Genomic DNA, 14,351 nt, shown 5'->3' on the forward strand with positions numbered 1-14,351 from the left:
TGTACCCCTTGACAATCAGTACTCCTGATTGAGTACTGCTGGGGGAACAGCCTACCCAGGGGAAGCAACAGTGGACATGCCTCTGGCACATAGTCTGGCCCTGTGGCTCAGAAGGGTAGTGTGGCAGCCATAAGTGTGTTGCTTGCATTTGCTGGGTTGGTTGCAGGTATTGACAGCATCCTGGAGTCCAATGGCTGATGTTTTGGCAGCTGTTCCCATCGATGCCACCCTTTTCCAGTGCCATGTTGCATTCATGCAGCACTGTTCTCTTCAGAGGTTTGGTGCATGTGCTGTGGGTTTCATGTACTGGAGTCGGTTGGGATATACGCGGGAATTTTGGTGCAATTCCTCAGAATTCGTTAGCCCATCAACTGGGATGATGGGTTAATATCTAGGAGGGTGAGTAGAGCTCGAATATTTTTTGTTGACTGCTACTAGGGACATCTTTATTATTATTGGAACATTACATCATAATAGATCACAATGTTTATCAATTAATTGTTAAAAAAACTCATCTGGACTTAGTAGTGAATTAAATTGAAATGTGTCACGACAAAGAGCCCCACTAGCCGGGAGCTCGGATGTATGGGTAATCTGGGCATCGGGTGCTCGGATGCATAGGCAGTCAGGAAGAGGACGCTGAAAACCTTTATTCAAAATAGCGTAAGCTGAATGCAATTTGACAGCATCGTGAGAGAGTTCCATCACTGTGCCACGTGTTGCAAGTTTGGAGAAACATTGGAACTCAAAATCAAAAGTATGGATTTTGATTGTAACTTTGAAATATTGTAAGTTGGAACATTGTAAATCGGGATCTATCTGTTCATGCATGAGCTTAACATGCCTGATAATATGCTAAGTCATCGTAAGGAAGTTGTCATATCGACTGAGGGATATGTGGAGAACTGTGAATTCCAGGAAAAACACAATAGAAAGGATACCTTTAAGGATGGTGGATTTCCTTGCAAGGCAAGTGAGGATTGCAACTGAGCTGGTATTTGGAGATGTCAAGGACACTCCAAAGGTGAGCAAAGATGTAAAGTCACAGCCTCATCCCAGATTAAACGAGAGTATCTTTGCAGATTCCAGATGAAGAAAATGATAAAAGAACCAAGGAAAAGGAGCGTTTGCCTGTTGTGAGGAACTGTTTGTTCTGTGGAGGTGGACATGCTTTGAAGATATGTCCGCAGTTGGTAAAGAGGGTACATAGTGAGAGAATTGCTTTCCTAAAGGAAAATGGAGTATGTTTTGAGTGTCTGTGTATAAGACACATCGGCAAAAACTGCAGTAAGTGACACAGCTGCAACAGATATGGTTCAAAGCATCTCAGAATGCTGCATATCCACCAAATAAAGAAGGAAAAGGAGCAAGCGGAAAGAAAGGAAGCAGCTGAAAACAGTGTTGTCACCTCTGTTCTGACAAGTGGTCTTACTGGGGCTGGTGAGGATAACTGCAAACACTCAATAGTTCCTGTACAAGTCAAGGTCGAGAAGGGGAATGCAACATGCATACTTATGCATTTCTTGACACAGGTAGTATTGCATAATTTTGCACAGTGGGGCTAATGAATAAGGTTAATCTTCAGGGAAGAAGGGGGTGCATGCGGTCAGGGTCAGGGCCAATGACCATGCAGCCAGGAATGGCTATTCGGATTGACTGGAACACACATTGTTTCTACTTGTAAGTAAGGTTCAGGAGCTTCGTGGCCTGGAGGAATTTTCAAAGGTTGGCATTATGGTCCTGCAGGTTGTGACCGCAGATTATCACATTGTCAAAATATGGAAAAATGGCCTGCAGTTTATAGTAGCCCACCATGTGGTCCATCTCCCACTGGGACCCAGAGAAAGTGGTAGAGACAGCCATCCACGGGAAGATTGGGATCTGGTGATAGGCCAACTTCGGGTCAATCGTGGAGAATACCTGATATTTTGCAATCTGATTAATCATGCTGGATATGCGGGGAAGGGGTATGCATCAAGCTCCAAGTACCAGGTGATGGTCTGGCTATAGTTTATGACCGTCCTGTTCTTCACCCTCTTCTTTACTATGACCTCCTAGGCCCTCCAATGACTATTGCTGGCCTCAATGATGCCCTCACCCAACAAATGCTGAACCTTGACTTGATGAATGCTCTGTCTGTGTTGCAGTATAGCCTGCTTCTGGTCGCCACTGGCTTGCAGTCAGGGGTGAGATTCACGAACAGTGGTGAAGTGGTGTCCTTGAAGGTCGAAAGCCCACAGGTCGTGCGCAGAGGGCCGTCTAGGAATTATTCACTGCAAACGGAGGGTGGGGGGCACGTCGAACTCCAGTGTAATGCTCTAATGATGGCACTGGAAGTTCCGCCCCAGTAGCAAGGGGGAGCAGAACTGCGGCATGACAAGGAACCTCAGGTGTTTGTAAACTGTGCCTTCAATGGTCAAAGTCACTGTACAGGATCCGTGGACGTCTGCCATATGGGATTTGGATGCGAGTGATACCTTATGGTTGACTGGCCACACTTCGAGGAATAGGCCCTTAGCAGTATTGGGATGAATAAAGTTTTCTGTACTCCAGATATCAAACAAAAAGTTAGTTGCGCGCCAGTTTACCTGGATGTCCATAATGGACCTAGCAAGTTCATGTGATCCCTTTTGGTTCAGGTTGATGTAGGCCAGTATGGACTCATACAGTATGTCCGAGTTCAATGAGGGCCCAAGGTCTCAAGATGGCTGCCTTTGCTGTTCCCCATGGTGTTGCAGGCCCAAGAAGATGGTGCCTGCTGTGCAATCCAAAAAGGCAGCCCCCATGACTCGCATGTGGCATCGCTGGTCCGCAAAGGGGATAGCACCAATTGCACTGCCTGGGGTGGTGGCTGTCTGCACGTGGTGCTACATGGTTTCACAGGTGGGGTGGAATGGCAAACTTTTACGTAATGTCCCCTTTTCTCGCATCTAGTGCATACTGTCTCCTTGGCAGGACAGCATTTCCTCAGGTGCTTGCCTTGCCCACAGAAGTAGCATTTGGGTTGATCTCCTGCCCCAGCTAGAAGAGTGCGATAATGCCTGCGACCAGTCGCTCACAGCGCGAGATGGTCCTCCATCCCAAAAGAGCGTCACTCAAGTTCCTCTGTTAATTCAACTGTCCCTTTCATATCGAGTACCTTCTGCTCCAGGAGTCACTGTCTTATGTATTCAGATCGGATGGCGGTCACAAAGGTGTGCAGGATGAGATCCCCTGCATTATGAGTGGCTGTCTTGGCTTTGCAGTTGCTGCTTCCTGGTGGCAAGGAGATGTCATGCACAGACCTCATTGCCCTTTTGCAATACTGAATCTTCAGGGTACCCGTGGTCTCCACATACGATTTGGCGTTGTTGATCATTGGGAAGACCAGGGGTCCGTCTCATGAGAAGAGAAGCTTCAGTCTGTCCTCGTCTGTGTTAACAATGTTCGCAGTTGCCGTTAGGAAGTCCTCAAAGCAACATGTACAGAGTCCAAATGCATTTGGGGCTTCAGAGGATTGAGGGTCTACGTTGAGTCTCTCTGGTTTCAGGTTTTGCTCCATTTTTATTGAAAAGTATAGCCAATAAAATTGATGCACCATCACTTACCACAAAAGACTGAGGCTGTGAAACTGATAGGCTTTTATTGACTATAGACTGGTGCAGCAACCAACCTTATCGACTGATCATGGCAGGAATAATGGGGAGCATGCAAAGGGTAATAGGTAGGACCGGTCTCTGGAAGCGTGTCCAGCTGGCAGTAGCCAATCACAGTATAACAGTGATTTCCCACATTTTCTAGTTTCCAATATCTGAATTGCTCCTTGTGATGCAAGGAAGAAATAAAGAACAGAATTCTATAAATTTAGTGCAGAATCACATACTTTGTTGGAGCTCTTCTGCTTCAAGTTTCTTGTCATGTGCACCATGGTGCAATGAAAAGGGTTGCTTTTCAACAAAGTATTTTTCTCAAAGTATTGACCTTCATATCAAAAGTTAAAAGTTAAATAGCATGAAGCAAATGAAATAACAGAATGAATGTAATAGTTGTTTTTAACATCTGTTTGAATTGAAAACCTAAACAGTTGAAACTGAATCTAGAGGAACTTACCACACGTTTATTTGACCTTTGAATCCACACTACAGAAAGCTTATACAATAATAATGCATTGTAACATTGTTTATCATCTCACAGCTTCAGGGTAGAATAGACTCAGGGCCATGTAATTTTCTAGACTGTTGAATCTCATTGGAAAAGACATTTGTTTGGCTCTTCTATAACCTTCAGGGACAAGACCATTATTGTGTTTTTATGGCTACAAAGCATCCAGAATTTCATCTGTAAATATTGCTGCAAAACGGAGATATTTTGTAGATTGGCATGAATCATGAGTGCTGGTACCCCTCCATTTACTCTCCAGTATTTCACAGGAAAAATATGAAATAACCATAACCTAAATCTAATGCATGTCCAGGGGTTCAATTAGCCACCACATTTACACTCTGACCAAAAATTGAACAATTGAAAGAACTCTATGTGCCATGCAGAGGCTCTGAAGGAAAATGAACAGTTGACACTTCTTGTCAAAAACCTTCATTTGGACTGAAAGTCTGGATTGGTGATAACCAGTACAAAAAAAGGTGAGGGAGAGGATTGAGCCAAGACCTTTCCTCAGGTGAGTAAGGATTGATTGGCAGGTAGGATCAGGCAGGGAAGGGAAGGGTGAAGGTAGCTGTAGAGGCGAGGAGGTGATAAGCAGGCAAAAAAGGTTTGCATTTGACTGGCATCACTTGGCGGATGCAGTCTGCACCAGCTGACACCAAAATGACTGTCTATAGAAATATCCCTGTAGTTAGTTGTAACAACAAAAACATTTTTCGGAAGCCCATCTTACATGTATCAAAATACCTACAAGGCTAAAACTCGATGCAAATGTACTTTTTGAACCTTCTAATGCACTCTGGACAGAAGTCCCACCCCCCCACCCCTTGCTCAGCACCGCCACCACAGATATACAAAGAACTCACACGTGTTTCTTCTATGTTTGGTACAATCGTACACTTGATCTATTGGGGTGGGGTGGGGGGGTGAAACCATGAGTTACCACACTGGTTGACATCAACCCGAGTGACGCCATTGCTGCATTTTGTCGAATCAGATGAGTTAGGAAGATGGCAGTCAAATGGGAACGGGTGGTATGGTGGCAGATGGTTGGAACATGGAGTAGGAAGAAACTGGGTAATGAGGCTGGAGGAGGGTCTTTGGAAAGAGTGGTAATTATCAGAGAGGGCTGAGTAGAGTGGAAAGGCTTTGGCTCAAGGGGTTTCGGTGAGTAGCGGCTGAGGTGGTGGTGCAGGAGGTGAAGTTAGAAAGGGCCACATTTTTCGAGGAACAAAAAGAATTCAGCAGGCAGGTAGATGTAAGGGCAAGTATTAGCTATATTCTTTTCCATTAATCATAAACAGTGGGAATGGCAGCCAAGCAAGGGATGCTCCTCTTGCACAGTGTAGGCTGTCAGGGAAGCCAGCAGTATCCCTGATGACTTTATCTGCGAGAAATGCATCCAGAAGCAGCTCCTAACAAGCTGAGTTAGGGAATTTGAGCTGGTGTTGGATAAACCCCGGATCATTCGGGAGGTAGAGGGGGTGAGAGACAGGAGTTATAGGGACACTATCACACCTAGAAGGCAGGAGGAGGGTAGATGGGTGACAGTCAGGAAAGGGATAGGGAACAGGCAGGTAGTGCAGGGCACTTTTGTGGTCATTCCCCCCTCAATAACAAGAATACTGTTTTGGATTCTACTGGGGGTGGGGGGGGGGGGAGACGAAATCCAGGGACGGCAATAAGGTCTCTGGCATAGAGTCTGGTCTTGTGGCTAAGGGCAGGAAGGAGAAAAGGCCAGCTGTAGTAGGAGGGGATTCCATAGTTAGGGGGACAAATAGAGGTTCTGTGGAAGAGATCAAGTATCTTATCTAAATTGAAACAACTTATGCCAGGCAGAAACATGAGGCATTTCCATTCTTCTCGTCTTAACTGACTACACTTTTTTTAAATCGATGCTTATTTCAGCCTGCAAGAAATTATTTTGTAAATATTGTCCCTCACCCAAGATAAAACCCATTGCCTGGGTGGAATTCTGTTGAACAATGTTGACGTAGCATATACATTGCCGAGACTGTGACTTAACTTGAACAGATATTTCTTTTCAGTCACATGGGCTGAATGTATAATTGCAGCAGCGTTAATGTATTGTTTTCTACCACTGAAATTCAGCTACGCAATCTCCAGCAGAACTTGGAGGCAAAATATGGTCCCTACATTTTGTGCGTGTTTAATGGATGATACTGGGAGTGGATTTCTTGGTATCTTTTGTTTCATGGAAGCTTTCTCAAAGGAGTTAGGAAGTTGTGGATGGAAATCCTAGTACGCAATATTCATTCTAACATCATAACAGTTTGTCCTGTCCTAACCTGGTGTGCTTTCTCTTTTGCAAGACAAACAAAATTTCCAGTTTATGGCATATCATAAAATCATGGTGGCGAGATGAGTCATAATGTTTTACATAGCGCTTTCTGTGTTATTAGGCCTCATTGCTAGTTTTGTACTTGGCTCTTTTGAACTGTTGTCAGAAAATCATTTAAGTCCTTATGTTATTAAAAGGCAGTCATGGAGAGTGCCAGGACTAACATTATGTACAACTGTTCATTTGTAATTCAACACTAGAGGCCTTTTATTGCAACCTTCCTGACTTAACAGATGTCACCTGAGATGAAAGCTGTTGTGATAATGCCTTTGGGAGGCAGGATTTATAAATATTAACATGACATTGTATGAGAAAGAAATGTAATCTGTATTTGTTACACTGGAAATCAAATGTTTGTGTTGAATTTCAAGTGAATTTATCAGTGTAACAATTGTTATTCTTTTGAAATCTTGGAGTATTGAGACGAGGAAGAAATAAGGATAGAGGAATTGAGAAAAAGTGCAGACACGAGGGGATGCACAATTAAGGTAGTGGTTAGCACAATGCTGTTACAGCACCAGTGACTTGGGTTCGAATCCGGTGCTGTCTGTACGTTCTCCTTGTGTCTGTGTGGGTTTCCTTTGGGTGCTCTCGTTTCCTCTCACCCTTCAAAATATACCAGAGTTGTAGGTTAATTGGGATGGGCTCATGAGCTGAACGGGCTTGTTACTGTGCTGTAGGTCTAAATTAAATTAAAATTAAAAGCATGAGAGAGAGTGAGAAAGTACATTTTCTATTCATTTTGCAGAATGCTGTATTCAAATTGTTAGATGATGCAGAGCTGAGTTATGAAGAGGATACATGGAGACTGCAAAGGGATGAAATTATATGTCAGCTAAATGTAGTGGAGGACGTGTTTTGAATAGAACCCCTAATTAATTTAAAATAACACGCATTTTAATCGGGGATAAGTGATAGAGCCACAAGTAGAGCTGCTACTTCAGAGTCAAAAGCTTTGATTCAATCCTGCACTGTGTGAAGTTAACACATTCTCCTTGTGTCTAGCATTCTTGTGGATGTTCCATTTCCCTCCCTTGTTCCAAAGATGAGCAGGCTCTTGGATTAATTGCCCAATGTAAGTTGTCCTCAGTGTGCAGATAAGTTGTAAAATCTTGGACAGTGAATGAGAATTTGGGGAGAATTAAAAAAGTGGAGGATTAGTGTAAATTGGAGATTGAATGTTGGCATGAACTCAGTGGGGTTAGGAGTTTTTTTTGACCTATTCTAAAAATGTTGGATTGTTTCCTAGTGCTCGATGAGATCTCTCATTGAGGTCACCTTTAAGAAATAAAGGAGCACATTGTTGCATGCAAGTTTTGACTCCCTCTGTCTGTAAACTCATCAGAGACATGGAGAACTCTGAATAAAAATTTCAATTAGTTTTTGATTTTCAATTCTGTTTTGTGTTCAATGGCAATTAATTCATTCAAAAAGAGATAGCACATTGTGATCTAATTTCTTGGCAACTGCTCTCTTTGTGATAAGAAATTTGGAAATATTGCATAGATAGATCTGGATGAACTAGTTTATGAAACAAAGTTAATGTACTGCAGCAAGTATTCAGAAAAAAAATCAGAAAGACAATGACTTTTATGGCAAGGAGAGGAGATGGAGGGTAAGACTAAGGAATGTGAACACTTCGATGATAAGACATATTTAGAATACAGTGTGCTTCAGTCTCTTACCCATCAAATGACGTGCCTTGGAAATAGTGCAGTAAAGGTCTGCAAGATTAATATTTAGGATGACAGTGTTCTATGTGGAGAGACTATATAAGACGGGCTGGTAGTTATAGGAAAGTGAGGGGAATTTATTGAATGGTAGATCCATGGTATACAGCTTGCTTCAGAAGGAATGAATATACAGAGCTAAGGGAATGAACCCCAAGAATAAGAGTCAGCTGCTTAATGTCGAGAGGTGGAAAAATTCTTATAGGAGGGATTGTAAACTTTTCAAATATTCTATCCAGAGGCAATAGATGCTGAGCCACTGAATGTCGTCAAGGCTGCTGATGGTATTTTCTTGGATGCTAGCAAAGTTAAGGAATTGAGCAAGAAAGTGGGCTGGAAATATGTGATCCATGAACATCGAATGGCGAAAAAAGCTTGAGGACTGGTCTTCTTCGGTTTCTTGTGTTCTGTTTCTCTGTTCTTACAATATAATCCTGATTAAGATGTTGCCATTTACAACATGAAATATGTTGAAAGAGCCTACTATTTTCTTTGAGAAAAGTTTAAATTCATTTCCCACGAAGAGCAGGAAATCCCATATCTGTCTTTCAGTGAGGGTGGGCGATCAGTCTTGTGAAAAACAAATGTTTTTTTTCTTCAATGCTAAGGCAAAAAAAAAGAATATTATTGACAAGTAAAGCTGCTCTATTTTTGATCTGCATGGGAATTAAGTTTTAGATGAGTACAAATATAGTATAGTACTACACAGGAATAGGTCCTTCAGCCTGTAATGTAAGTGCTGAACATAACCAAATTAGACTCAGTCTCTCTGCTTGCACATGATCCATATCCTTCCATTCCCAGCATAATCTTGTGTCTATCTGAAAGCTTCTTAAATGCTACCAACAGATCTGCTTTCACCACTATGCCCGACAATCTGCATCAATCTGTGTGCAAAAAAAAACTTGCCCAACACATTTCCTTTAATGTTCTCCTTTTGCCTTAAATGCAAGTCTTTCAGAACTTGATATTTTTACTCTAGGAAAAATATTCTGATTGCTGACGCTACAATGCTTCTCATAATTTTATACATTTCTATTAGTTATCCTCTCAGCCTCTGATGTTTTAGGGACAACAACCCAAATCTGTCCAACCTCTCTGTATGGCTCATATCCTCTAATCCAGGCAGTACCCTGGTAAATCTCTCCGTACTCTTTCCATAGCCTTCACAATCTTCCTAAAATGGGCCAACCAGATTGTCTACATTATTCCAAGGGCAACAAAACTGAAGTTGACTTCCTCATTTTTATACTCAATACCCTGATCAATGAAGACAATCGTACCATGTGCTTTCTTTACCACTTATTAACTTGTGTGGCCAAAATGTTTTAGATTGAAAAATCTTCAGGAATGATAGTTGGAAAGGAATAAAGTAACATGTGAAAAGAATTGTAATTTCAATGTTGTGTAATAGCAGTTTAATGCAAAAATGGTACAAGATATCTTGAACATTGAGGAACTGAGTGTAGAAAATAAAAGAAATGACAATGTTTCAAAAGGAAGGAAGAATTTCAAGTACTGATACAAAAAAGGAATATGTTGTGGATTATGAAAAATGAATGGAGTTGGAAAAGGTTGATAACAGAAGTTAATATATTGTATTTTGGTGAATTAAATTAGGAAACAATGGTCAATGGTTTTCATTTGATCTCTTGGACAATCCAAGATAAAATCATTTCTTTGCACTAACTAGGTATCTCTGGTTAGTTAATGAAGTTTTGTAAGAGCAGAAAATGATATATACTCTTTAAAGGAATTGGGTGGGGAGGGTGAGTACAGAACTAGTGCCTCAGGCCCAGTTTTTCAAACTTATTAAGTTTGCTGTTGGTGTCATACTATGTGCTGTACCAGATTTCAAGGACAGAAGCTGCAGAATTGATTAAACAAGATATTAATGGTGAATGCTGACATGGGAAATTTAGTACAGATTCATGATCATTTTATTGTCATGTAATTAAAAAAGAAAATGTGATGTTACACAAAATTTCCTTTTGTCTATTGTAAGGCAGACTAAGGTTCTCTATCAACAGAAATCGCCCAGCACCCCTTACAATCAAAGAAACAGAAGCAAAAGAACCCATCAGCAACTCAAGCTCCAAATGCAAACCTCTGACAACATCAGGAAGCCTCCAGCCCCCTCGGCACCTCTCGCGTCCTGGTTCCAATACCTGGTGTCCCCTTACAGCCAATGAGTTAACATGAAAAAAAAAATTGGACGGTAAGAATTTCATTTGCGCTGTTTCAAATTGCGATGGCTGGAATTGGATGGAAATACTGGCCTTGGCAGATGTGATGCTTAACCATTCCAACCAATTCAGAATAACAAGGTCATTGGCTTGGAGAATCTAGAGATGTCAAAACATAGGGAGATGTGCGAATGTTTGAAGTTGTGCAGAGTAGTGCAAGATGCTGTTGATTGGTGTTAGCTGTCTGAGTTATGACAAAATACTACAGAGAAGGAATCTGAGTTATGTCTTTCTAGAGATTAGTAGTCAAGTAAAGGAGAAGATGGAATACTGTGTTAAATCAGTTTGTGGGAGTAGGATGAAAGGAGAAAGATACAAGCTATTTTAGGATTCATATTAGTAAATTATTTGTGCACAGTGATAAATGCAAAATATGGATTTTAAGATAGTATTGGATTAGAAAATCCTGGCATCATCTATAAAACTATTAGAATCAACAATAGATAATTTTGGAAGGGCTGTAATGATGATTTGACTGATCTTCCTTAGATGCAGTATCTTGTGTCTTTGTGATGCTATGCACCGACGTACTTTGGAATTGTAACCAGGTTGAAATTTAGCAGCATTGTGGAACTGAATTTAAATGATAATCTTCAGAAGAATGTGGGAATTCAAAAAGGAGAAAGGTAGAAATACCTATGGAATGCTGCACCTTTCTTCTGGTAAGACAGGACATAAGCATACAGTGCTTCTTTAATCCAAAAATAAGAAATGTGTGTATGACAGAGGTCTTTACAAATACTAACATTTCAATTTTATTAATGTTTCAAATGAGTCAAGCTGTGAGTTCTGCTTTATTTTAATCAGTTGTAAATTGTGATACTTATAATTTTTGGTCGATTCAATCGGACAGTGTTTTCTATGTGACATTCTTTTTTTTAAAATTTGTTTTTCACACCATAAACCACATTGACCACGATACATACATTTTCCTTTTCAAATGTATACAGTGTCATTTTCTCCCCCCCCTCCTCCCATCCCACCCTCCCTACCTCCCCCCCATCCATTTAAAGTACAAAATCTAAGATACATTAAACCAGTCAAACAATGTTGTCTTTCAATAAAAATAAACAAGAAATTCCACTGAGTCAATTCTTTTCATTTCCTTCTCCTTTCGTTAATTTAGGTAGTGAATGTCCCCGGTAGGTTTTCTCTATTGTGTTTCATGTAAGGCTCCCATATTTGTTCAAATATTTCAATATTATTTCTTAAACTATATGTTATTTTTTCTAATGGAATACATTTATTCATTTCTATATACCATTGTTGTATTTTCAAATTATCTTCCAATTTCCAGGTTGACATAATACATTTTTTTGCTACGGCTAGACTATGTGACATTCTTGTTGCAATTTGAAACACCTTTAAAGAGCATGACCATCCAAGTTAATGATAGAAAGATGTATCATTTCAGGTTTATTGCAATTGACTTTTCCTGTTTTTCTGATTTAAATGAGCTTCTCTGCTTTGACATGGATGCTTCATCAAATGGTGCTGGGGTGTTGAATTTGATGTCAAAAATATAACAATGAACCCAGGGGTCTTTGCTGCCTTGTAATTTATGCTGTCATTTCAGCTTGTGAAACACCCCCTCTCCTTCTCCAAGCTCTGGTTAATGTCGTTACTACAGGATGACTGTTTTATGTATTTAAAATAAAAGGAAAGGAAACAAAAGTATTTGGTGGAGGTGGAGCACCATTTACATCAGTCCACTCACAGTGCGTGTGCTGTTTGTTGTTGACAGTCTCGCCTTCTGGCAGCACCATCATGTGAAATTATGACCTTGGAGCTGTTTAAAACCTAGAAGTTCCTGTCCCATAAATGCTACTTCTGGTGGAAACAATATATGGCCAAGCCCAGACGTTGCCCTTGCCCACCTATTGAGTTTAAGATTTGCACCACATGCATCAACTCAACTATTGAAGTAAATTTGTTGAAGAATACATTTTTATAAGCTCCCAATAATTCTCTTGTTTACACATGTAACTTGTGATATTCTCAAACATTCTGGAAGCTGGTTAATATTTAGTAGGTTGTTGAATTTGTTAGCAACCCAGACTGATTTTTCTCAAAATATAATGAGTTCTCGGCAACATGCATCTCTTTTTTCCTGTGTAATCATGTAGGAAATTGTCTGCAGGATGAGATACTCCATGATTTGTGAACAGCTGTAGGTTGTTGGTCAATTTGCTGACTTCCACTGTTAGCTTTGTAAAAAAAAAATAGTATCTGTTGTGAAAATTGTGATTTTTTTCATGGTCAATGTATTTTCAAATTAATTGGCCATTAGACTTGCCATGAAAATTTAGTTGAGTGATCATCAGTAAAAGCACCCTTTTACTGAGGTGGTAATTGTTAATGACTACGAGCCTTTCTTGTGCAAAAAAAGTAAACACAATTATAAAATGTGGAATTGCATTCCGTCACCATGAATAGTTTGGACACTTTAGAAATACAGGTACTCCCTGACTTACGACCATAATTGGAACTGAAGGATCGGTCCTGTCTCGAAATGGGCGAAAGTCGGAATTTTGCCCACGCGGGTGGAGTACTGAAATCTTAAAGCAAACTTTTTAATCGAATGTTATACTTGACAAACTATAACAGGGCATGTAAGAGCCAAAATGTGCCACTTACTTTGTTAGTCAGCGTCTTGGGGTCCATAGGCTGGGCGTGGGTCCATCTTGATTCCTGTGCGTACGCAAGAGTCTTTGGTTGGCGGATGCTCAGTGGGTTCGCGTATTGGAGTTCAGTGGATGCATGCACGAGAGTTTTTACCTTTAACTCGCACATTTGTCAACCAAACTCCAATACGTGGACCCACTGTGCATGCACACCCAGCCTATAGACCACGGGACACCGACTAACAAAGTAAATGTGCACATTTTGGCTCCTGAATGCCCTGTATTCCTTTTATAGTTTGTCAAATACAAAAAAAAATTGCATAAATATTATATATTTTAAATATATATATTTTTAAATTGGCCGTATGTGCGGGTGAACGTAAGTCGTTTAGTGTGCGCAAGTCGGGGAGTACCCTGTACCTGTATTTAAATATATTCTTCCTTTCTGCTCTCCTGTGTCCTTTTATAATCTAGAGTTTGATTCTTCATTTCTTATTCTGTGCCTGATTGAACAAGGAATTCACTCCCTTTAGTTCTGTTTATTTCTTCAGTCTGAACTTCCATTTATGGTGGGGATATAGCATTTGCCCAAAGCAGCATTATCATCTATTACTTCAGCAGCCCCATTCAGTGGGGAGGGATGTGAGGAGAAAGTAACAGATGGAAGGCACTGTGAGGTAGTGTCACTGTCCTTGAGCTAAATCTTTGCCTCTACTGCTAACAACTTTTCCATATCTGGGTAGAGACCAGATCAGTATCTTCTGTGATTTACTCACCATGATAATTGTACAAACTGGCTTTTCTCCAAATCCATTGAGTCATAAGGCCTGTGAAATAATCAAATCTGAAACATTGTAGTGATGCACATACATCCAGACACATTCCTTAAAGTGGCAGCAAGTGATCATGAAATAAAAAAAAAACAATTGTCTAATTTTTGTGTACTTTCTCTTAGCACAAAGTGTTCCAGATACTTGGACAGACAGACTGTGCCTCCTGATTTAGTCCCACATGGTTGAATTTCTCCCAGAGCCTGGTGTCAAGCTGTGGTGTTTCCTTTGTAGGGTTGGTGGTGAATGCTCTGCTATCTCCATATAAGTCTTTATGGTGATCTTACTTAGATATGTTTCTTTATATGGGAGGCACTCCAGTGTGACCTTGTATGATCCGGGGTGTGGTGTGTCACCATTGTCTCCAGCTATGTCATGTAATGTCTAATAAGGATTTGTATTCTTTGTGTCAAAAATTC

General features: G+C 40.7%; 1 long non-coding RNA gene across 1 annotated transcript in view; it reads left to right on the forward strand.

Moving 5' to 3' along the window:
* Positions 1-10,248: 10,248 nt before the first annotated feature.
* The window catches only part of LOC138742833 (uncharacterized), a 50,436-nt gene continuing 46,333 nt past the window's right edge, over positions 10,249-14,351 (forward strand). Inside the window, exon 1 of the long non-coding RNA XR_011344443.1 lies at positions 10,249-10,450. This is a non-coding gene — a long non-coding RNA (uncharacterized lncRNA). The remainder of the gene's footprint in view (positions 10,451-14,351) is intronic.

The sequence above is a fragment of the Narcine bancroftii genome, chromosome 9, assembly GCF_036971445.1.
Source record: "Narcine bancroftii isolate sNarBan1 chromosome 9, sNarBan1.hap1, whole genome shotgun sequence".
NCBI classification, from domain to species: Eukaryota; Metazoa; Chordata; class Chondrichthyes; order Torpediniformes; family Narcinidae; genus Narcine; species Narcine bancroftii.